General features: G+C 40.5%; 1 long non-coding RNA gene across 1 annotated transcript; it reads left to right on the forward strand.

The window, feature by feature from the left end:
• The first annotated feature begins 982 nt into the window (after positions 1-982).
• Positions 983-24739, forward strand: LOC109300444. The gene is made up of 3 exons (XR_002098235.1): positions 983-1368; positions 22996-23087; positions 24361-24739. It is a non-coding gene; the product is annotated as an uncharacterized LOC109300444 (long non-coding RNA).
• Positions 24740-24985: the final 246 nt, after the last annotated feature.

Here is a 24985-nt window from a genome sequence, read left to right on the forward strand (position 1 = left end):
CAGCAGGCTTATGTTCCACTTCATGTTGCAGATGGGGACAGGAGGAAGGGAGCAAGCCAGAGGGTGTTCAGCACAATGAGGTGGGTACTAGCCTGGAAGAATAAGATGTCTAGCTGGGGCCCTTCCTTCCCAGTGAGGTAGAGGCTTCCTCCTGCACTGCATTCCATTCATTTTTTCCAGTGACTGTATGTTAATGGTTTAGCTTCAAAAGGGGTGCCAGAGAAGACTATGAGTAAAGCTTGAACTCTGGTGGGGAGGCTGGAGTGCTATACTGGTGAATCAGACACACCCAGGTCTGACACCCTTCGGACCAGGGTGGCTTAGAATGTAGGACATTTAGCCTCCCAGGTGAGTGTCTTAGCCACTGAGCTGTTCGGGTGAAAAAGGGACACACACACTGTGTAGCCCTTTATTAGTCTTAGCTTCAAGAACAGAACCCGTGGGTTTTAGCTGGCCCATTTGTGGGTGCTTGAGGCTGCCATGCATCCACAACGGGTGCATACAGGTGCCCTAGGTGCCCCTGTGCATGCCCAGTCTGTGTATCTGCACAGTTATCCATGCATGCACAGCTGTGAACCCAAGAATAGAATGCCAACCTATGTGCAAATGCTAATTTTGGCATTAGGTTGGCCAAAAATGCCATATAAATGACCAAATCTGGATGCTTAGCTGAACAGAAAGGGAACAAATGCCACCTTTTGTTTTCACTCTAGGTTAGAACGGCATCTTTTACAGTGTAAATGCCTAACGGTCAGATCTAATAAAGACTCCAGCCATTGTAGGGTACTGGCTAACAAAGGCCATTTCCTCAGTGATAACTACTGTTTCTACCTTGTTCCTTATCTGGAACCCTTTAAGAACCAAATTTTCAGTAGGATGACAAGGGGTGTGTGACCTCGGCACCAGCCCCAGGCACTGATTTTAAAAGGTTGCAAGAAGGGCATCTGCCACCACTGCTGCCTCCAGCCCAGCTACCGCCACTGCCACTACCCCAGCCACTACTGCCACCCAGGGTATTGAATTTATTTGTCACACTTCTGCAAACTTGGAAAAGCTTTATAGTTTGTTTTCAGTGCAAGTCACTGAAATACAGGACTGTTGCAAGATGCATATAGAGAATGCAGGGATGATGATGAATCAATTTTTTGTTTTAAACAACGCTTTTAGCCATTATGCAATCATTTTCCATTATGTTTAGTTGATTGTTTTTAATTAACTTCTTAATCCTGCTATAGGGCTATACAATGGATGCAGATGATTTCAGGTTTTTCAAGGTGAAATATTCATATCCATAACAGGGAAGCCAATCTTTTCTCTTGCAAACGAAATACTGTGACTTCATATATGTGCAAGACAGCAAACATGCATGTAAGTAACTATTTTCTTAGGATCTGTTCTTGTTAACAGTTACATGTCCATGGAGACACTTAGAGGCTGTTTTTTTTTCTAGTCATAGATTTGTTTACAGTCCTGATATCATGAAAGCTAATTTGACAACAAATCATATATTGCATAATATTTCATAAATGTGTTGGAATATTGCAAGGGATTAGATCCAAGTTGGAAAATGTTCCCAATTGCAGACTAGCTCTTCTTCAAATACTGGTTATCCAGAGCTACATTATTCTTGGATGTCTGGTCCTTTTTAATTATGTCACAGTCAGGTACCAACACACAATAGTATCTGGTTCCTAGGACCCAATCACATGGAACACACACACACACAAAACCCCCCTTAATATCCTTTTTATTCAGTCTCAGACAGTGAAAGAAAATGGAGATTAAAGTGGCTAAGAAGAGGCACCCTATGGAGATGGGAGATGAAGAGAAGGAGTGGAAAGAGTAAAGGTTTGAACAAGAAAAAGTAGCAATTTAAACTGCACACAGTCCTGCACAGTCCTGAAGTCCCAAGATGCTTTTTTAATAGCAGCATGTGGCCCTTTCAGCTATTTTTAACATACTTCCTTGTGTAAAAACTAAACTAGGGGCTGCTCAATAGTCTTCTTTACTTTTTTATGAAAAAAATAAGCTGCAACTGCCTGTTAGTCCATAAACAAGCACCAACAACTAGGTTTTGGAGGGCAGTAAGAAAGTAAAATTTGTCTAGAGATCTTTAAAAAGAAAGAGTGAGGATTAAGAGAAAAAAACAGGTATTATGCATCAAAGCACATCCTAGTAAGTTGACAAGGATTAATATTTTGTGTTTCGCCTGGTAAGTATAACTGGAAGACAGTAATGAAAGAAGGACCAGAAGGAACCATAAGATGGGTGATGAAGGGAAGAAGCAGAGATATGTTTAACCTGTCTTTGGATCTCACCTGGACTGTTTCAACAGTGGTGTTAGCTGACCCAGTAATGGAAAATGGGTTTTCAGTGGTGCATCCACATCCACTAGCCCAACAAGTTACTATGACAGCTTCTGTAGCGTATAGCACTCAAAAGAGTGATGTGTCTAGCATTATATTTGCATGCCTTTGACTGTCCCGCCAAAGTGAGCCAAAACTGTTTTACATCTGGGGACAGCTTTTACGCAGAAGTCCAGAACAAGGTTTAAATGCATGACTACAGCTGTAGCAAGATGCCTTACCTACTCTGTCTCTACATCCCAACAATATATGATTTTATTGACCAAGAAATATCATAGAGCAGCCCTACAGTGGCAATCAGACTAAACTAGTGAAACATACCCTTAAATAATGGGTAGAGTACATATAATACATAGTGGTAAATGATCAGTACTAGAACTGAAAAATAAACATTCAATTTAGGCTGTTATATGTTGGATTCTAGGGGGCATAATTTATTCCAGTATCGCATGAAATATATCCTTAATAGGGTCAAATTGTGTTTGACTGGATTTGCAAACCACTTCTCATGCATGTAAAAAACTAAGCAGTGTATGTAGATTGCCATGAATAAGATGCACCTCTCTTTAATGTAAGGACAGTTTATTTTGCCTGTTGTGCACTGTAGTGTGTCGCAATATCCAAATCTGGCAGTCATCAATATACGGATAAACATGACCAAGTTGGTGTCTGGGAGGACAGGGTACAGTTTCCTCCCCGCCTTGGGTGGAAGAAGATATTTTGCACAGCTGGAATGACGTGCATTTGTGGTAACAGTGAAAGAGTTCAGAGGGACCCAAGAGTTTTAAGATTTTAACACATCCTGAAGGTCAGGCATCACTTAAGTGCCTCTGTTTGCCAGAAGAAAGTACATCATTGAAAAAAAAAACAACCTATATTTTTTAATGAAAAAAAATCTGTTTAACACCAAATTACTGTTGGATGTCAGAAACTCGAACAGCATCTGCCACTGCAGCTGCACTTTCTGAGAGAGGGGAGTAGAAAAAAAGCAAAGAGAACAGCAAAAAGGGAGGGTCAGAATGGTTTATTGCTTTGTAGATTTTCTCTCTGATATCTGCTCCATCTGCCCTCTTACCCCCTACTGAGCCCACCCTAATCAAAACCAAGGGCATATTTGACAGAGGATCATCATTAGCATGCAGCCTGTTTTATACAGCCAGCAGTGCTGTTAAATTCACTAACCAGATAGCAATGTTTGGTGATTCACAGAGAAATAAGAAAACAATACAAAACAAACAACCCCCCCACTCTATTGTTAGTAAGAAAGAAAGAGACTGTAATCTTTCTCCTCTTCCTCAATAACAAGATTGATGCTTGAGTCAGACCCATTCTTACTCTCCATCTCTGACTCACTATCAGACTTCCCTGTTATTTTTTCCAATAAAGAATTGGATGACTTGTCTGAGACTTGACTGCTGGGAGACGAGCTTTTTGTTATGCAGGAACATAGGTTTTGCCCTATAGATTGAGAGCAGTCCTCCACATAGCCAAGTATGCTGCCTGTACCTGTAGTCAATCAATACTGTATGTTTTAGAAGAAGATATGAAAACTACAGCCAATCAATGATTTCTCATCCAAACACATTTTGGGAGGTGAAATATGGACATTTGATCAGAATGTTTTCTATATTTTCATTGAAATAAGACATTCTTACCAAAAATATTGGGGTATGGTATGAAGGGACAGTTGGAAAAAGAAAAAGGGTAGGGGGAGGAATTTGGAAAAAAAATTAAAATGTCTGATAGAAAATAAGTGGCAGTTTTAGAACAGCTGTAACCAAAGCCCAAAATATAGCTAGATATAGTTAGTATCCATCACCATAGTCTTTAGTCCCTGCACCCAAAATTAAAATAAAAAATATATTTATGAATAAAAGAACTGTAACTCTCCATTCCATGCTTGTCAGACAGTAATCTTAAAAAGGTAACACATCATCAACATTAAATTCGTTTTGGGGGTTTGCACAACCTGTGCTGTGAAGTACATGGTTTTATTTTCTAAATTCAAATACTGGTAATAAACATAAACCTTTCTGGGACTTTCTGAAGTCTGGCTTCTGGATGACAAGGCTGGGTTTTCTACAGGCTGGGACACGTTCATCCCACCTGCCATCTTTCAGAGGTTGTGCTGGGAGTGGCAAGCTTTGCCCTCAGCTGGTGGCTCCATATCAACCCCACAAGGAATGGTGACTAGGAAAAAACCTTTTTAGGTAGGGGTCCCCTTACCTAGGAAGTCTACAGCAGTGAATCGACTACCAAACCCCTTTCCTGAGTGGAGCTTCTCTATCTAGATCTTCATTTGGGGTACCCCTCTTTGGCCCAATAAATGTAAACTATAAGTTAAATTTCCACCTATATGTTCTGAACACAATGTCCTTTATTATCACTGTGTGCCTTCAGTTTTGTTGGATCATCAGCATTTCATTTTGTAATAACTCCATTGGTACAGGAGGAGAATCAGGCAGATGGGACAGCATGCCCCAGGCAGTGGTATTGCCAGTCAGCTGTTGGGATGCTTTTCCTCATCACTGAAAATACACTGCCAGAAAACCATCCCTGAGCTGGTATTCTTTGACTTTAATGGGATTTTCCTTCAGGTCCTTATAACACAGCTGCCCTGGAAAAAAGAAGGGCCTGTTGATTAAACACTGGACTTAGGCTCATTTTTAATACAGCGCCATAAAGTGTTTACTTTGCATTTGAGATCCAAAAACACGCAAGGCTTCCTGTAGGCCATATGTGCCCTGAATTCATTACTGAATTTTCTTCTTTTATAACATCTGAGCTTTGCATATGAGCTTCAGTTTGGACTGTGAATCAAAAGCCTTCACCTTCTGTTCTCCTCTTGGCTGCTTGGGGAGATGAGAGGAAAGTAACATTCAGATGAATGAAATCTTGCTGGCTTCTGGGGTGTTCAGAGGAAGGAGAGGCATTTAAGGTCCCACTATGAATTTGGCTTCCCCACTCTCTTCTTTAATTTTGATAGTGAACGTCATCACAGTTCCTCTCCAATTGCATATGTGAATGTGGAAATCAAAGTTGAGGAATCAGAGAGTTATGCTTTACGAATATTTATAAACCTTAACTAAAAAATATACCAGTGGCCTATGTATGCACTCTGTTGTATAACAGGGAGATAGGCAATAACAGGGATTTTCCTTCCATGTCTTTCTGCACCCTCTCAAAATAGCAGGGAGTATGATTTACTGAACGGGGTTTTAAAAGGAAGCTACTGCGCCACACAGGGAGTTTATGACAATACTCCCTTCTGAAAGTGAAAACCCACACTTGGATTTAGGGGCCAGGGAGATATAATTTGAAAGGTGGCAGAGTCTCAAATCACATTTCCTGTCCCATGGCTGTATCTTCCAGTAGACTTGAGGTCACACCACTCTGTCTTACCTCTGCATCAAGGCTTCTCTTTCATCTTTGGGGCCAAGTTGCGTCAGGAACTTTCTAGGAACCCAATCCAGGTCTGGCCTTTTGAAGATTTCCGAAAGAAAAGCTTTCACTTTATCTATATCCCTTAAATTACCAAGACATTTTTCATCAGAAAAAATATAGAAATAAAAAGTCAAGGACAAACCCGTTTATTGCTGTTAGACTTCCAGTGGGGCAGGGAAACTCCATTTCTAACATGAATCTCAGGCTCACCCCTCTCTGCTGCTTCCACTGGTATCTATCTGGCTTATTGCAAAAGCCCTGCATTGTCTTTAAAATGTTGAGGGGAAAAAAAAAATCTAACCTTCTGTTTACCATGAATGCACTTTGTGTAAATCTCATCTCCATCCTGTTCACTCTTGCTGCTGCCTTGACTTCCTTTAGTTTTTCTTTAGCTCTGAACAGTCCCATTCATATTGCCTTTTCTCAATGGCTATGTGAAATACAAACTGACTTTGTTCTCTGAACGTCTTTTTGTCCTAGTAGAAGTAATTTTAAAAAAGGGTTCAGTATGTTTTGTTTGCCACTTACTAAGCTTGCAATAAGTTCTTTGTGCGTATTAGCTTTTTCCCCGTTTGTAATGTTTAGTCTTCCTCTCTTTCAAAATGTGTCTGATCTTTTTGAACGGGTTTCATGTCCTATCTTTTTTTGGCTTCTGAGTATGCCCTTTGATGCCTCAGACCTTTTCATTTTAGGCTTACTTTCTCTTTCTTTTTTTAGTTGTCATGATTCAACTAAATAGGGGAGCACAAACCCATATTATTAACAACAGCATATCTAAAACTGGAAAAGCTTCCTTTCTTTTCAGAACGAAAGAAAACATTAAAATAACTGCATCAAGTAACTACATAGCATGTGAATGAGTTATATAAATGTTTTATAGCAATACAAAATTCAGTTGATATAAAATGTAGTAGTAGCAATTTATCCCCAGATGGGCAACTGTTGGGAAGACAACATTTTAAACATTTTTCCTTGTATTTCTTATTTTTGGTCTTCGCTTTTTCCTGTTCCGTCTGTCTAAATCTAATTTTATATCACATACATACACAGAGCAATATCTAGCATATCTGTTTTCTAACGATTTAGGGGTTTGGTTCAGATACATAGCCAATAGTCAGGAAGCTCATGCAACCTTCTCTCCCTGTTGACAACTCCTATTGATGCAAGGATGTTTTACCATGACATACTCTGTACAAAAATGCTTTTTAAAAAAACTACTAAGCAACATATTTGAACTTCTAAAAAGGTTTGCTTCAATTCAATTTTGGGGCAGTCTGTTGGGCAAGTTCTTAATTATCATGAATGATTTTGCCAATCGTCTGTGTGTTTTACATACAAAACAAATCACCCAAATACAGGACCTTGCATACAAATAACTTCAAATCTTTGTACGTAGACATGTTGGTGTATATACTTCAAAACCCACGATGGTATAACTCAAGTTTTAATAGGAAGAAATGTATGACAGTGGAAGCCCTAAGCCAACGATACAGTATTTGAAAGGTTGCTAGCAGCAGATATGCCACAGTTCATCTTCACCTGGAACTGAAAACAGTTTAGCATCCAAACTAAAACAGTTTGGCTGCTAAACCATTTCCAGTTCCATTGCAGTAAGGGAAATTAAGATCTAGTAGGACTTTCCCAGTTCAAAGAGCCTGGTTTTCTAGGCCAGATAGAAAAGAATACAAGAAGTATTTCCAAATATAATTAAATAAATATATATATATATAAATTTAACCCACCTCTTTAAATACACATTAAAAATATGTGTTGGTGAGGTTCAAAAATCCCATCAGCATAAATTTATGAACTTAAGAGACAGAAGTGAGTTTTGTAGGACTCAGATTTCAGTACATTTTACATGTTGGTAGCAAATGACTTGTATTTGTTATTCTTCACCCATAACCTGCCCTACTCTTTGTTACTCTGCACCATAAGCAATTCACAAAAAGCCATGACTGACTGTATTTTGCAATGCTCTTAGTAAATTTTTGGAAGTTGCAAAAATGAAACCTGATATAGATACTGTTCTATAGATAACATTACATTCTATATAGATATTCCATTTTCAAAAGTAGGAACATAGGTCCAGGCTTTCCAAGTTGTTTAGCTGTTTAAGAATCAGAGGATTGCCTTATGGTATGTGAATAACTCTCCTTGATATCAAGAACAACCCATGAAACACTTGCATCTTGGAACTATCCAAATAATTTGGTAAATCTGGCCCTTAGTAGCTTACATTACATTAACTTGTTGTTAGATTTGAGTTCTTTAGTGCCTAAATCACCTTTAAAATAAAACACTAAGGGCTATCCCTTAGGTGCTTCTGAAGAATTTTAATTCAAGATCTTTAAGTCAAAGCATAACTGAAAAAATAGACCAGTTAACAATTTTAAACTAATTTATTCCAAGTAATTTTATCTTATTCTCAGAAAAAGGTAAAACTGTCCAGTTAGACTCTTTTACCTCCCACATTAAAGAAGTTGCATTTAATTATTTGTCTGAAACCCAAACGTTTCTTTATTTCTAACATGAGGAGGAACATAAAATAAGGAATGCACGTAGTACAGGATATCTATTAATTCATCACTGTTTGCCTCAGCTGCTGATTACCCCAAATGAACTGAATAGAATTAAAATTAGAATGAAAAACAAACATTGTGATTCTTTTGACCAGGGTCACTTCTGAAAGTAACAATCCATGCTGGCATAATGTTAGAAAACAGCCGCATCCCGGAGAAAATTATTCTCAAATGCTACATAAAGAAGACTCAGCAAAAGCCTTCTCGTACAAGGAGCGTAGATATCTCTTGGATTTTTCTAGCTAAAGCAATTGGGTATCAGAAAATAACCAACATCCCCAAACCAATCTCCCAATCTCAGCCTTACAGTGGAAAAAACTGAAGGGAAGGAATGAGCCATGTGCAGTAAAAAACTTCAGTCCTGTTGTTTATCCTGCTAACTGACAAAAAGGGGAACAACTGAGTAACAAAAAGAAAAAAACCTCTTCATTTATGGAAAGCTACTTGTGGTATGATTTTACTAGTCCCAGATACTTGCACTTTGTTTTTTGTTCTGACCATCCCATATAATGTACCTATTTAATATGGCCTGTAATCACAGGTCCAGCTGCCCTAAGTGAAGTGCATTTCTGGCACTGATGAGTATGCCCACTGTACTATACATATTGGATATGTTACTGAAAACATATTGTGCCATGAACTTTTAATCAGCCCTTTCCATTAATGTAAAAAGGGAGGTCTAATTTAAATTTGATGGCAGAATATAACTTATAACCATTACCTTTTCTCACAGATGTTTGTGAAAAGGAGATCACAGTTCACACCAAACTTCTGAGTAGATTAATATTTTTTCCCCAGACTCACAGGACATAATACTGAGTTCATGTGTCTCTCAACAGTAGAATAAATATAGCTTCCCTGAAGCCACCTTCTCTCTCATTTTTTGCTTTTCCTCTGCTTTTTCCTCCATGCTGCACTAAATTTGGTTTGCCTCACAACCTTTTGATACTATAAGATTGGTGGGGAAAGACAGACAGAATATAACATTATGATGAACAGTACATTTATTTATTCACTTTTCTGCCTTTGATATGAACCAGAAAAAAAAGAAGCCTTGTTCATCTACAGCAAGGATTGCTCAGTGGGGGTCAGATGATTGTGTCAGGTTGCAAGCTAGAAAAAGAGAATAAGAGATCCCCAGTGTAGCACAGCAAAAAGTCTGGTTGTGATCCCATGAAGAAAAGCACTCTACCTGACCTTCACAAAAACGCCTTGAATCAGGTACTTTCCTCCACTGTATGTTCCTCTGCCTCACATCCTCGACCCAAAGCACCCTGAAGGGATATTCTGAGGGTTTCACTTTGAGGGCTGGAAGAGGCTGAGAGGCTAACAAAGTTTGACCACTGGATACTCCTCTCCTCTTAAGGCCTGACAGATAGTAAAGTGGCTCTGCTTTTCTTCTCTTCTGTGCAGAATTTGCTTAGGAGCACGGCAGCCCCAGTCAGAGAGGCACCTTCAGAAACCATGCTTCCAAATGGCAAAGTGTCCCAAAGCCAAGGAAACAATATGGCAAACCTCCACAAAAGCAGTTACTGAAACATTTTTGTTCAAATAGACAATGTCTTTCTACACAAATGCATCCATGATTACTTTTCACAGCATAAGCATTTTTTCACTGGAAAAAAAATAATTTAACTCCCAAAACATCATGAAAAAAAGAGCTGATTCCTCCTCACCCCCTCTCAGTTCTGGGGAGAAGTAGAGATGTATATCCCTAGCATTTCTGCAGAAAAATATCTGGAATACATTCAGAAATTGTTGTCCCCAAGCAGAAATAACAGAAGAGCATGCCTGATCCCTGACTACTCCCCCTCCACCATACACCACTTTTAGTAGAGTATCACCTATTTACTGATAAATCTATTAATGTACTTTGCATCTACAGTTTTGTGTGGGTGGGCATTGAAGTATGAATGATTATATAGGAAGTACACCTACAATAACATTACATGGTAGCATGGATGGTATCCTCTTTGAGAACTCCTGGAGGTTGGGTGAGGTCCCAGATATTTGGAAAAGGGCAAATACACATCTTTAAGAAAAGGAAGAAGGAGGATCCAGGGAATTATAGACCAGTTAGCCTGACCTTGATACCTGGAAAGAGTATAGAGAAGGTCCTCAAGGAATCTACTGTGAAGCGTCTAGAGGAGAACAAGGTAATCAGGAATAGCCAGCATAAGCAATGTCATGTCTGACCAATCTGATTTCCTTATGTGATGAGGTAACAGGTTCTGTGGATCAGGGGGGAGCAGTAGCTATTATATACATCAACTTCACCAAGCTTTTTGACACGGTTTCTGACAACATTTTCATTAACAAGCTAAGGAAATACAGATGAAATGAAAGCACTGTACTAGTTTGATCATCAAGGTCTACAGATAGTCTTCAAGGGCTCAATGTCTAGTTGGAAGGATGCATCAAGTAGGGTTTCCCAGAGGTTTGACCTAGGTCCAGTATTGTTCAACACTTTCATTAATGATTTGAACAATGCGATTGAGTGCATGCTTAGCACATTTGTGGATGACACCAAGTTTGGTGGAGTTGCAGACACTCTGGATGGTAGGGCTACAATCCAGAATGAGCCAGATAGACTGGAGAAAAAATCTGCAATTAAGCAGATGAAATTTAGCAAGGACAAATGCAAGGTCCTGCACTTGAGACAGAATAATTGCATGCACAAATACAGTCTGGGGAATGATTGGTTAGGTTATGGTACTGCAGAGAAGGACCTGGAGTTGCAGTAGACCACAAACTGAATATGAACCAACAGTACGACAAAAAAGCCAACAGCATACTAGATTTATCAATAGAAGTATCACTTGCAAATCAAGCTAAGTGAAGTTCCACCTGGAGTACTATGTCCAGTTTTGGGTCCCACATTTCAAGAAGGATGTGAATAGTTTGGATTGAGCCCAGTGCAGAGGACCAAAAGTGATTAGTGGCCTGGGAACCATAACTTGCGAGGAAATGCTGAAAGAAGTACATTTATTTAGTCTGGAAAAGAGAAGACTGAGGGGAGAATTGATAACAGGCTTCAAATATCTGAAGGGCAATTACAGAGACAATGAAAATGGGCTTTTCTATTGTGACCCTAGGGGACAGGCCTATAAGCAGTGATCCCAAGCTGCAACAGAGGAAATTTAGAGTGGGGATGAGAAGGAACTTTCTGGCTATGAGGGTGGTCAAACACTGGAAGAGGCTAGCTAGAAAAATAGTGGAATCTTTGTCCTTGGAAATTTTCAAGAGCAGCTGGGACAGTGTAGTATGAGCTGACCCCATCTTGAACAAGAGACTGGACTAATTGACCTTGTGATGTCCCTTCTCATCCTACTTTCCTATGATCCTAGAAACCTATGGACGTTATGGTGATGCATTAGAAAGTACATCTTAGTAATAAAGAATAATAAGCAACATGTTCTGAGTGATTATTTGGTTAAGGTCAGTTCTTATTTAACTCGAACATGCTCAGCCTTCCCTGTAATAATCACTCAGAGCTTGTTTGTCAGCTTATTATTATAATGAAATGGAACATTATGAATAAAAATAAGGCACAATAAAAATTGTATCAGGATTCTAGTGATAAACCGCTTGAGCTCAGCTTTTGTGGTTTGCAGTGCCATATGAATTCCTTAATGGAATTCTAATTCAGTATTACCTAGACACTTACCTATCACTTTTATTACAGGAATTTCCTTTCGCAATATATACATACTTAACTGCATATAATTTAACCTGTTAACTGTTCCTAGCCCACTATTTACACCATTATCAAGACCTGAACCAATTTGTAGAGGGTACTAGCTTGATGAGAAGCAGCCAGCCAACCAGTAATTCATTTTTGCAGACATTTATTTGTCTTTTCATACTTATTTTACTGAAGTAAATTGTGTTAAAGTAAATCAGGTATAATTCAAAGGAGATTTTGTTCATTGTTTTTATATTCAAAGAGCTTGTATTATAGGCAAGGCTACTAAATGGGTATTGTGGATTGGTTAATGGCATTTGGAAAAACCTTAACTTTTGCATCAGTTTCTAACCTTTTGCATTCAAAATATATAATTTATTGTAGCATTTTTGCAGTTATTTGCATCCAATATACTATTATTTTACCTGATGTACTTTGTTAGATGCATTATATTTTCCTGGGCAAATGTACATTGCTTTAATGAAAAATAATTTAGATTTCTTTCAAAAAGCACATCCCAGGCCAATCAACAACACTAGAAAAAAAACATTCATTCTCATAGGCCTGAACCTGGAATCCTTATTCAGTATGATTATTAACCACAATGTCTTTTTCCCCCACAAAAACAGCTATAGGTGCTACAACATGAGCCCAAAATTACACATGGAAACAGTCCTACTGAAGTGAATGGAAAGACCCATGTGCCTAAATGCTGACTATATAAGTGAATAAGAATACACTAGCAACAATAGCATTCAAGCTCAGACTTACCTCAGGACATAACAGGGAGGATCCCTCACAGTCAATGATGATTGTCTTCCATGACTTTCTTATCTGTGTGTCCAAAGATGGCTGATGAGGCCTATCTGAGATTGGCAAACTATTGCAGCTTGGACGTGTGCTTCTGTTTGGGGTGGGTGGCACTGGATTCTTGATCTGGTCCATGACACACTGTTTTTGCCATTCCCGCTTTACCATCTCCTGTTGTTGTCATGAGGTTTCAAAGTACTGAGATCCTTGCAGCAGACTCTTCCTCCATTTGGGGTGATCCTGGGCAATAGTCTCCCATGAGCTGACATTGATGTTGAATTTTTTTTAAGTTGGCCTTGAGGACATCCCTGAAACACTTTTTCTTCCCTCCTCTTGAGCTTAAGCCTTGGCTGAGCTAAATGAGCTAGAAGAATAAAACTGGCTTAGGAAGTCTGGAGTTGAACATCTGGAGGACATGGCCAGCCCGATGAATTTGATATTGGATGATCACAGGGAGGAAGGTATTGCCTGAAGAGAAGAAAAAAAATTATCTTTGTTCCCCTCTCAAATAATATTGTAACAGCAATAAGGATCACAATGAGGTTGATTCCCAGGGAAATGATGACCAAACAGAAGAATGGGAAAAGTCTGCCATTAATCCCCAAGAAATGTTGTGGGACTCCGCTCACCTGTGTAATTAATCACCATCAAGATGCAATGGGATTTGTGATAGTTCAGGTGGCATGCTTTAATTTATGGAGTATTCAACCAGGGGAGCACAAGGACATCTTCTTTTGCAATTTAAAGCAGAATGCTTGGAAATACTTTTTGTGTTTCAATCTTACCCTCACAAGGTCTGAGTCTTGGAGTGGTTAAGCACACTTTAGTCCCACTGAAGTCACTAGGAATTGATGACACTCAGTGCTCCTCAAGGAAGCACCCACAGAGTCCAGATGAGGTTATGACCCTTAGCCACCTCTTAGTTGGAAGCTTGCTATCTGGAGCATATAGAGCTGTAATCAGTGGAAGCTAGATGTTCATATTTCTCTCAGCAATGTACTTGGGACCCAAAATCCTGACATACAGTGGGAAAAAACTTCCTTAAGTTCCACCCTTGTTAGAGATGCTCAAATAGCCAGAGTTACTGAAGTGCCCATACGGCCTCTGATTCTTCAAAAGGAGATCAATTATTTTAATTAAAAAACTAATCTAAAAACACTTTCCAACCTGATAGCAACTCTTCCCTTTCCCAGAATGAGACATGACTGCAGAATGATAGATAGTGTCTTGTTTTCGCTCTATTATGTAAAGGTGTCCTGTGCTGGAAGACTGAAATTTCAGCTATCAGCACTGCAAGGGACAGCTACAGATATTTTTTGCTCATTGCCAAATCTAGCCAGTGAGTTTTCAAGTTTTTAGTTTAATACAATGTGTTTGCTCTCATGTTTATGTAATAAAATGATGGAGGAAAGCTGGCCTTTTTATCTGAAATTTGGGTCTCAGACCAACATAAAGGGTGCATTTACACGTGCAATTAATTTGAAGCAAAACACTCTGGAGCAGTTTGAGCCAGAGTAAACTACTCCTGGGTACAGCATCTACACATGCACCCAGGACAGCAGCAATTTGAGCTGAGGCAGAACAGTTTACGCCACGGCCGCTCATACCCTGCTTGTGCCGGGCTGGCAGGGGCTACAGGGGGTCAGCCCCAGGCTCCAGGTGGAGACGTTGTACAGCTGGCTGGGGCACAAGGGTGCTGAAAATAAGGACCCATGTGGTTAAGTGGCAGGCAGGAGTATTGCCCCCTGCTATCTGGGCTGACTGGACACAATTTACACCCATGCTCAGTGTCTACACATGCGTTTAATCACAGTCAATTACTGTGCTTTATAATAGTACTGTCCCCAACAGTACTATCTTATGGCAGTATTAATTAGTTTGCCGTGGCCTAATACCACTGCATGTGTAGATAGTGACACTTTACTCCACAGCTAATTAGTTTACTCCACAGTTAAGCACATCCAGAGCCATAGCCAGGGTTTTTTGTGCCAGATTGGAAATGAATTGGCAAGAGGTTACTGAATTATGATTGCCTAGAAGTAAAGTTGGCAGTCACCTTATTTTTAAAATACCAGAGAGAGGTAGTAAGCCATTCTATGAAGATGTCTAAACAAGAAAAAGAGTGCAGTCTTGCATTATTTTCCATCCTTTCCCCGCCTCTTTAACAGTAAAAAGCAGAAAAAAGAAAAATGAGCCCTAGTTGCCTAGGCTACTTTGAAATCTGGAGCACCATGCCAAAGATAAGTTGATCAAACACCTATGTTTATGAGTTATTAATATTTTTAAAAGGAGACAGAGTAATGCTGCCTTGTAAATGGTCATAAACTAGGGATTCAAATGAATGCTAAGGATCTAGTTTGTGCTGAAGGGAATCAACACATCAAGCAATGATTAGACAGCCACATCCATTGGAAAAGGAGCATTTTTTCCCCACCAAACATGCAGTTAATCAAATAAGTTGTTTGCCAATTGAGAGAGACTATTAAAGAACTGCTCATCAGAGCCCATGCTGTAACATAGCTGTTGTAAAACAGGCATTGAACACATTTTGATAAATGAAGTGGTAACTCAATGTGATTATTATTAACTATATGACTAAATAGGCTCTTTCTTCTTTCCGGCCTAACCTGGAAAAAACTGTCCATGCCCTTTTTTCAGTCAGGTATAATATGTGTTTATAACAGAGACTGTCAACAGTGATTTTGCGATAAGAAGATTATAACAGACTATTATCCACCAGGGCTTTGGACTTGTCTGAGACTACTGCATTTATAAGCCCAAAGTCCAGACAATAAACCAGCATTATAAAGAAAGCCCATTTGTATGTTATCAACAGAGCCCATTAGTGATTTACAATACAAGGCACTAATAGGTAAAATGAACTGAGTGCCAAATTATTCAAATCACTCTCCCATTATTTTTTCTGGGTTCAGTGCCATAGCAAGGGGAGAGGTAAGGAGGGTGACCGCTCTGGTCTTCAAAGCAAAGGGGCGCTAACAGGTGCTGCCCAGCCAGGGCAGTGCGTGGGATGCAGCTGCGAGCAGCTCATTTGTGGGAGCACAGGGTTAGGGGAAGGGTGGATCGCACTGCTATGTACTCTCCCAGGCAAGCATGGTGGAGGGCATGTGCCCTCCACATCTGGATGCAGGGAGAGGGCAGGCTGCCACTGTGGGCTTTGCTCTGGCCAGCAAACTTTGTTGCTATGGCACTGTCTGGGTTCCAGCATCCAGTGCAACAATACTCCTTTGCAAACAAGGAAAACACCACTTAGCCCAAAATATGAGAGGAATAGCAACTACCTCCTTTCCCCAACTATTCTAAAATAAGAGCCCTTGGGTGCCTGAATGATACCAATCTCCAAAGAGTCAGGACTTCAGTGTACATTGTCCCATCAGCCACACCCTAACTACTTCCCTAGAAGCATCATGTTGAAAGAACCTTTTATTTACAGTTCCAGTGAGAGGAAAGTCACTGCAGTCTTCAGGTCTGACACACTGAATGCCAGTAGATGCTACAAGTAGCAGCTGAGAGTCAGCCAGGGCTTTATGGACCTAATGGTTTCATGGTGCCAGAGACACTGAGCTAGATCTGCAGCAGTTGCTGATTAGCTTGTCAGTAAACTACAGACAAGGGCAAGAATAGGTGTCTATTGTAAGCAAGTACAGCTATTACTTTTGTCATCTCCCTTGTTTCTTTGAAGCCATGATTCATACAAATTGCTGTTACAGCTTTGATTTCTGAGCAGGCCACTCATCTCCAGAACTGGGATAATTTCTTATACTTAGACTTCATCATACCAGACTTCATCAGTGTTTTTTAAAGAAACAAGGACAGGGATATAAACTACTTGTGCCTGGCTAATGCCTTGCCAAATGTAATTTCCTTCAATTCCATACCTAAATATTTTAATAACCTTATTTTATGTTAGCAAATATACTGATTGCTAAAACATACCATAGGATGTAAGGAGAGAAATCATTTGCTGAATGGACAGTTTGGAGGGTGTCTATTTTTATGCTCTTTATTTCTATGTATTTAATCAGATTTTTATAATTTTTCCCCATTAGCTGCCTTTAAATTCCATTTAACAGATCCATGTATCAAGGAGCGCCTATGAAGAAAATGGACTGTATCTACTTTTAGTATCCCGCTGTGTTCAAGTTAATTTCATAACCAGAGAAATAATTTATCTTTAACTCTGCATCATAGCTTCAGTTTAATTAGTTTAATTTTGCTTGTCTGCATCTTGTAGGAATCATCCCACCATAACCTTGCTTCTTTTACAGCCCCCTTATATAATTTGATATAAGCTGCTGACTCCTCTGTTTTCCTCTTACTTTTCCTCCCACAGTAGAGCTTTCTAGGGTATGTTCCACATGCCATATAGCAGGTGTCCTGTAGCTACATGCTAATGTTTGAGAACTTAACAGTAATGTTTTTTAAGAAAACTTCTTTTATTCTAACATATATGTCAAGATGTCCTTGCAGAAGCTTCCAGTGGCATGATACTGCAGAATTCTTCCATTCTTGATTTTACTGAGTTGTAAAAGTGAGCTGTCTTACTGATCTACTTTGCTACCAAAAGAGAACAATATGGATTAGGTTCACAGCTGATGGGAAATTCTGATGGGCGTCATTTTCATTTCAAAATTACTATTTTTCTTTCAAATGTACATCCAGTAGCAAATACTGACAGAAGACAGACACCTGTCAGAATTTGCTTTCTGCTGTACTGAGGGTGAAGGTAAAAAAAACAACAAACCCCTGGTGTCTTTCCTTTTCCTCATCCTTCTTCATATTTGGTGTGATCAACAAGAAAAAGATTAGAGGCTGGTATAAGGACCTTCAGAAAACTCAGGCAATTTTAGATATAAACTACTAACCTAAAAACTTCATCAAAAGTGGGAACTTGGTCATAGTACTTGCACAGACATGCAAGGAGAAAATTAGGAAGGCCAAGGCATGATTTGGGATGCAACTGGCAAGGGACAGAAAAGACAATAAAAAGGGATTCTATAAGCATGTCAAGAGAAAAGGAAGACCAAAGAATCCAAAGGTCCCTTACAAAATGCAGAAGGCAATCTAGTTATGGATGTTGAAAAAAACCTGAAGTATCCAACATCTTTCTTCACTTCAGTCTTCACAGATAGAGGCAGCTACCAGATGATGAGTGCTGTCATTAGCAAAAATAGGAAAGGAAGCAAAGAGCTCAGAGTAGTGGAAGGACAGGTTAGGGATTACTGAAAGAAGTTAGATGCTTACAAGTTGGCAGGGCCAGATGGGATGCATTCTAGTTACTGAAGGAATTGGCTGAGGTAATTTCAGAGCCATTGGCTATCCTCTCTGAAAACTCCTGGAGATTAAGTGAGGTCCCAGATGATTGGAAAAGAGCAAATATTTTGCCCGTAACAGGAGTCCCTAGCCCCCGTTACTTTAAGACAGGAATGTTAATTTTAAGAAAGGAGCAGACAGTTGACAGAGGGCCAGCAAAGGAAAGCTGGTGAAATGCTGTGGGCCATTTACCTAGATCAAGCTGGTAAATGAGACAGGCTATAAAGGGCTGAGCTCCAGGCAGTGGATTAGATAGAGTCTGCACCAGTGGATATTTCAGCAAGGAGTGCCAGGTGGTATCAGCACGGTACTCTTATGAGACCAAGTGAGAGGTGGAATTAGTGGCTGCTAGGTGGCACCACCTCTGCCTTCAGAGAGAAGGAGGAGGATTCAGGGAATTACAGAGGAGTCAGCCTGACCTCCGCACCTGGAAAGATCATGGAGCAGGTCCTCAAGGAATTGACTGTGAAGCACCTAGAGAAAAGCAAGGTGATCAGGAACATCCAGCATGGATTCAGCAACAAGAAGACATGTCTAGCTTAACAAAAGCTGATAGAAGCAAGCAAATGCCATAAGCAGGATCTCCTATTTCGTCCAGTATGACTAAGAGGTTGACATGAACAAGCTTCCTGGGAGACCATGTGTAGAATGCATGAGCCAAATTTGTCATTTTGAAAAAAAGTGGGGAAGGACAAAAATGAACCACCAAACTCTGGATTTCTGCCTGCAGGACATTGTGCTGTTCCTAGGAAAGAAGAGGAGCTGCAGTAGAATGGCTTTTTGTTTCTCTGCACAGCAAGGCTTTATGTCAGCCAGTCTTAGAATACGTAAACATGAAGATTCTTTCACAGGCACAAAAATACAATAGATCTACTAAAGTGACATTTCTGTTATGCAGTTTCTGGGCAGAGATACAGGGGATGGTCATACCAAAAATAGCAATCATCATGGAAAGGCAGGGAAGGGATCAGATTTTCAAATACGGTGTACATCTGTGATGACAAAGCACATGAGAGCTCACATCTCTGTACTAACCTCTGGCCTGCCTAATCTGAGACTTCAAAAAAAAGCTCCCCCCCAAACAAAAACAAAAACAAAAAACCCATTACTACTACCGGCCTTGGCAGGTACTGTGGACCGTTCCATAGTGCTTAGAACTGGAGATTTTTAGCCTAAATTTGGATGGTCATAGGGCAGTAGTCAAGGAAGAATCATCATGGGATTATCACAGCAGGCACTTTTTTTTGGTAATAATTTAACTGACTAAATCTAACCTGTCTCCAATTATAGATTTCTCCATGAATTAAATGCAATTCAAACATCACAGCACCTACAATTTAAATGGCTGGCCCCAAAAGTGTGATTTAGAGAAATAGGGTTAGCTCCCAAATTAAAGAGAGTTCAGCACCTCTTCCTGGACCCTGAGTTGGGGACCTCTGCCCCTCACTGCAGCTTAAGTGCCTGACCCAGGGCTGCATACAAGTCTCTGTTTGCAACCCAGAGCTTGGAGTCCTCCTCAGCTGGTAGGGACCCTTCTAATGGAGCAAGTCTCACTATTATAGTAAATGAGGTGCTGCCACCCACCTTTTGCCCAGTAATATAGGGCAAGGGTGTCAAGCATGCAGCCCACAGGACTTTATGCTATGGCTGCCAACAGCCAGGGCATGAAGACCCATGGGCTGGATCCAAAAGTAGGTCATACAGCCCGTGAGAAGCCATGCAGTCTGCATCTAGTCCACCAACTCATTTGAATTGGATACTCTGGGCTACTAGTTAAACCACATCTCCAGGAAGTGGGAGACTCTGGGCTCTATGCTACTTTTAGTCTGATGGGATTCAAAACCTGAACAGTGACTTAACCAGTCAGATCCTAACTAGGCTAGGCTAGGTTAGGCTGGGGTAGTACCCTTTATTTCAAGGTTTATGGGACCAGGGAGCTAGTAGCAAAAAGGAGCCTGCCTGTGTAACCAAGTAGTTAGGGCACTCATCTGAATGAAAGGAGTCCTGGGCTCTGGTTGCTGTTCTCTGTTATTTCAGGTTTTCACTAAATGACTGTCTAATAGATAATGCATAAATGGTCCTGGGAGCTGGGCCTAGAACTCAGAGCCAGTCCTTTGCAGCCAAGTGCCCTAACAGCCATGGTGGCATGTACTATAAGCATACTGATCACACCTGCCCTATAATGCTCCTCTGGTGACTGAGATGGAATGTAGGCTCTACCTCACCTCCATCCTGGAACCCAAAAAATACAGGCAGGAGTCAGAAGCCTAGCTGCTCACACTGGAGTATTTTTAAGCATGTACAGGAGCCTATGTTTAGCTCCCACTAAGGAACTGAGCAAGCCAAAATGTCGGCTCCAAATGACTCTAGGCACCTAAGGGGCTTTGTGGAGTAGGGGTGCTCTGGTACTTAGGCATCTAAGTTCTGTCCAAGTCTCTAGTTTTCCAGTCTAGATATTACCCTAAATGTCTATTTTAGCCTGGAAGGAACTTCATGAATTAAAGTTCCTTAAGATACAGTCTTCTGTCACTGCAGACTTGTCATGAAGACCCTGTTCTTTGTTAATCTCCCAGGCAGCTATCAAGGTTTTCAGTAAAATTTGTTCATCTCTTTCCCATCACACCCACTCATTTATCCCGTCTGCTGAATGACTCACAGAAACTCCAAATGTCAGTTGTGGATAGCGAACATGCATGCATGCATACACACACACACTCTCTCACAGCTATACTAACATCCACTCTTATCAATGGAAATGTTTTGCTCCCATTTTCTAAAAGCCATCCTGGTCTCTCTGAAGTCAATATCAAACTTACCCACTGACTTCAGGGAAACAGTACTTAGCCCTAGAAACATAAAGTGTTCTATGGAAGGAATGAGTAATACTAGACAATAAGCTGCTGTAATAGAGAACATTTAATTGAGCATGGAATTTATTTAGGCATAGAAAAAAATGACCATTCTCTCATTCAACAAGGATCATACATCACTCTTCAGCCAACTGCAACTCAGTTCACTCTTTGATTTTGATTCCTGTCATCACGGTCCTGCCTCTCAGTGGGCGAGTCTACATGCATATTAATGCTTTTTAGTTAATGCACATTAAATCTAGTACCTAAGGGCATTTATACACTTACTTTTCTGTCTCATGACGTGCCAGAGATCCACTGCTTCAGAGCAGACTTGACTAATTGAGTCTGTTCCACATACAAGCTGAGGCAAACTGTGCTATGCCAGAGGCCTATCTGGAACCTACCTGGGGCTCACATGCAGTGTGTGCAGTATGCAGCCTGGTGGGTGCAGTCTGGGTAGCATGCAGTCCCCACAGCCCAGAAGCTGGACAGTTGTCTTCTAGATTTTACAAAGTTTTCAGTATTTAAAATAATGGCTTGGAGTTTGAGACAAATGAAGTTTAGAAAGCTATAAGATGAGATGCCAAAATGTCTCAACCACATTAGCTTTGAATCTCTACATTTCAACAACAAAAACTGATATTTCCTGACTTTAAATGTCCTCAACTTTAAAACAACCAATGAATTTAAGAGGTATCCTGGATAGCCAGAGTTTGGGGTGACTTAATGGACAGAAGTGATCATAATCCTGTCTCTAGTGCATGCTGCAATTGTGACAATTTATTTTCCTGATGAGGACTTTGTCTTTGTTACATCCATCTGGGATTATTACAGTGAGTTCTGGCTGAGACTACATTTTAGGATTTCTAATGCGGAATGGAGTGTCCTGTTTCCCATAAGGATCACATTGTATCCCATCTCCCAAGATTTTGCTTTTTCTCTCTTTTCTTCTATGTGTAATTCAGAGTGTTGATATTGATGTATAGGTCCTTATACAGCTTGAAACTTAGCAACCTGCGAGACTTCCTCTCGGGTGGCCTATACACATACTCTGAGGTGGCAGGGAAGCATTTTAATTAGAGCAGTTTCTGGGCAGCCACTTTAGTTAAAATGCTGCAGCTTCACATGTATTAAGTCCCCACACATTTAAAAATGGCCACAGGACGCTTTATCTAAACCTCATCTGGTGAGGTTTAGTTAAAGCGTCCCACAACCATTTGTAAATATGCGGGGGCTTAATACACATGCTATTGCAGCAATGTTGCAGCATTTTAATTGGAACACAGAGCAGACTCAATTAATTGAGATTAACTGAATCTGCTGTGAAGTGTTCTAATTAGAACATGTTGGAGTACAGGTACAGGCAGCCCCTGTGCTCAGCCATGGCACATAATATCACTAAGTCATATAACCTAAATATTTGGGGGGCCTTTTGCAGGGCATTTCCAGTAGAAGACTTTTGATTTTGCCACTGCTTCCACAGAAGTTCATCTTTTTACGGTAAACATTTTCCTAATAGACTAATGGGAAAATATATGCACAATCATAGAGTAGTATAGGAATTGGTATTTTTATTATTTGAAAAATAAAAACATCAAGAAATATAACATATGTAAAATAGTTCATGTACCCTTATTTTTAGCAGGAATGGAAACTGTATACATTATATATCAGTAGTAATGGTAACCCCATTCAATGTCTTTGTCATTTAGTAAACCCACAATCAGATTTCACATAAGATTGTAACATGAACTTTTGGAAAAGCATCCACTATCCTTCCTTCTCTATCTTACTGTAAATTGTTAGTATGCTGCATTAGAACTAGTTATTATTGTGTGCAATCATTGATGCTAGTGAGTTTGTATGCCTGGATGATCAGTTTGCTCACTGACTCGGACACAAATTTCAATCTCTGTTTCAACAAGAAATCCAATTGATGAGTTATCCCATCAACTGACTGAGTAGAACAAACACTCTGGATGGTTCATATCTGAGGGGCTGCAGTATGAAAAGAAATGTAAGTAACCCAGGTACTGAAAGTCTTCGGGAATTAAATTCAAATAAAAAAATAAAAAGTAGTTTTGCCTTTGAATAAATCAGAGGCTGAACCCTGGGTTATAGGGGTTTGGACGTGGACAAAAATGCAAGCAGCAAGGTAGGAGGTGGCAGGGACTTAACATATAGCAGTTGCTCTGCATTGATTGTCTATACCTCTGCTATCATCCTGTGATAAGTGAAAGCTAAACTGAAAGCTTTGAGTGACACTTGAACTACCCTGAGCATGCAGGTAGAAAGCTGCTGGCTAGCAGTGGTATAGGACTCAGGGTAGGGGGAAGTATTGGGAATCAGCAAAGGAGCAGATGTTTGGGGTTCAGACCCAGTGAGAATTTGTGTTAGGGCCAGAAGGTTTATTCGTATGTTATAGTTAAACTGGTGGACCAGCTTGGGACTGATAGGAGAGATAGGAGGTCCAAGAGTTGCATGTGAGGCTTGGGCAGGGTGCAAGCTGCAGTGTAGCCTGAGAGGATAAGAACTAGGGCCAGGGACCCAGCAAAAGAGTGAGAGAAAGACAGAGACAGGATCAAAGCACCCAGTGCCTGAGAGGAGTGGAGCCAGGGTCAGGAACCACAGTACCCAAGAGGGACAGAGACTGAGAAGGGACATAGAAGCCCACTGAGGTGGGAGATGAAACTGGGGCCAAGTGCCAATGAATAATGACATCTATGAGGCATGGGCATGGCTACAGGGGAAATTGGAGGCCACAAAATTAGCCCATAAGATAACAGGTGCCCTGGAGGCAAATACAGGCTACAGGGGCCAACTTAGAGGAAAACAGAATAAGGCACACTCTAGGGATCTTGGGCAGGCTCCTTTTCCAAACTTAAAGAACATCAAGGTGTGGTGGGAAAGAAGCGAGTGACCCTAGAGCGAGAGCAGAGCAGGAGCTGCAGGGCCACCACGAGGTGCCATGACCACCCCTGGGGCTTGGTCCTGTTACATCCTCATACAAGAAAATACTGTGATAGCATTTGGTTCATATGTACAGTACTGTTTGACCATTGTTGCTAACTGCTGAGTTTTTAAAGGATGACCTTTGTGGGGGTCAAGTACTTTTTGGTGGTCCATCAAGAATGAGAATCAAATTATTTAAAAAGATTCATTCCAAAATCCTATTTACTCCTCCCTAATTTTACTCAGTCTGCTTCAGCAACAATAGTGAATGCTAAATTTGTGTTGTTACCAAACCTATTTACCTTTAATCTTCACTGTCCCTTTTAATATTCTTCCAGACCTAGTCATACAATTATATACTTCAGTGCACAGAAGACGAGAGAAGTAGAAACTATTCAGACTGGAACGGCACTGCTAACAGATATACAGTTCTACGTTTTAGCACAACCTTTGGCAAGGCTGGCATGGCACTGAGAAGAGTTGGGTTGCCTTCTGCTCAGTGAGGTAACCAGATTTCATCCAGAGATCCACAGGAGCAAAGGAATCTTTTTTTCCAATCCAATATTATGAAGTGGGGTTGGCTGGGTTGGAAGAGAATGCAAAAGCAATCAGTGCTAAATGCCAGAATTTAGAATGCAAGACTGAGAGGTTGAGAGGAAGGCATCAGTCATTCATCATACAGACTAGGTAGCAGGGCAATAATATTAGGCAGTCCTCAAATGTTCCATTGCCTGTCCCCCCCCCCCGCCCCGATTCTTACTTTTGATGCATTTTGACAGGGGCAGCACAGGGCTGCATGGTAGACTCTTGAAGGGGCAATTCTGGAACCCCCTGGCAGTCTGGCCCAGGGCTGGTGCCTTGTTTGTTCTGCCCTAGTTATGCTACTGCTGTAAGGTGAACACTAAGATAGGTCCTGATTGGAAAAGCAATTCACTTTTAAGTATGTGTTTTAGTTTAATTGAC

This window comes from Gavialis gangeticus, unplaced genomic scaffold (genome assembly GCF_001723915.1).
Source record: "Gavialis gangeticus isolate Ggan-Ray unplaced genomic scaffold, GavGan_comp1, whole genome shotgun sequence".
Taxonomy (NCBI): domain Eukaryota; kingdom Metazoa; phylum Chordata; order Crocodylia; family Gavialidae; genus Gavialis; species Gavialis gangeticus.